The following is a 1,460-nucleotide window of genomic DNA, read 5'->3' as shown; positions in this document are numbered from 1 at the left end:
ATCCAAAAACTATAATTAGGCTATTTCAATCAAGACATGTTGTTAACAACTAGGAGAGATTACAAATTAGATTATGTGTTTTACAGATATTCTATGTTAGATTCAGTTTTATATCAGCTGTTTAAATCTTATCAAGATGTTCCAAAGGTTAAACTCACACAAACAGCCACGACCCCCGTGAATGCTTGCTCACTCCAAAGAGAGGTTAAGAACTGTGTTTTAAATTATAGAAAACTAAAACTAAACTATTTTAATTCAACTTATTGTGTTATATTTAATAGAAACATCCTACAAATGAGATGCCTACTGGACCATGAAGACAATTTAGAACCAAATTTTCTTATTTTAAAACGCTGTTAATTTTATATAATATTGTACATGTGGTTAAGTTTTAAAACTAGCATATTTTAAATTTATTTTCCTAACACCAGTCAAATACAGAGGTTGTTATTTTCCTCCACTGCAGAGCCAGCGGAGTATTCATGTAAACAGTTTCAGAACTCTCTTCTTTTCTGGAAATCTGAGATGTACAGTGCAATAAGAAGTGGTGAGAGTACAGCCTCCTGTTGTGCTTCTGTGGTGCTGACCACCTTATTGTATAATAATTCAGACCTTTAAACTGTAGTCAGTTGGTCAGGTAGTCATTGATCCAGGTGACTGTGAGGCCTCCATTTGTGTTTTGTGGAATTTCCAACAAAGAAGATCAGACTGAATTGTCTTAATATCCTGGAGAAATCAAAGAACATGATCCCTGCAGTGCTGCCTGCTTTGTCCAGGTGACAGAGGGTTTGTGTTGAGTGTGGTAGCTTAGCAACAACTGAGCAGAGGACATCACATGCAGTGTTTACAACAGCTGACAGTGGAATGTAAGCGGTTGGTAAAATAACACTGGTGAGATCTCTTGGTAAATATTGTGCACAAAAACTGCTAATAGTTCAATATCTTACCTTCAGAGACAACATTTCACAGTATCATGTCACATGGATTGCTACTCCAACTCTTTTTGATACTCCTTTGTAAATCTCCGCTCATCTGGTCTGAAGCAAAACTCTAGAATCACGGATATTACCTTGCAGCCATGTCTCAGTGAAGTTCATAACAATGCGAATCTGACTGGATCCTTGCAAGGGTTTTAAGAAATGGAAAAGATTGTTTGAAATTCCTCCTCCCCTCTCACATCTCTGTGCTTCCTTTTCTGGACAGTAAAAAGAGGCACAAGACATTTGTTGTGATGCGTATGGTTGCACATCAGCACAAATGTGTAAACGTAAAAATGCATCAGCAGAAGTCCTTCCAATCGTACATCCAAAACCAAAGGGAATGATCATCCCAGAAAGCAATGTTTGATTGAAAAAGAGTAAAAACTGTTAGTTTTTAAAAACCTAAAATCTTATTGTTTTTAAGTTCTTAAAAACAATACATCTGAGAGAAAATAATAGTTCAGTTCGTAATATTAATTT

Source organism: Poecilia formosa, unplaced genomic scaffold (assembly GCF_000485575.1).
Source record: "Poecilia formosa unplaced genomic scaffold, Poecilia_formosa-5.1.2 Scaffold101, whole genome shotgun sequence".
Taxonomy (NCBI): Eukaryota; Metazoa; Chordata; class Actinopteri; order Cyprinodontiformes; family Poeciliidae; genus Poecilia; species Poecilia formosa.
Note: the sequence above shows the minus strand (reverse complement) of the source record.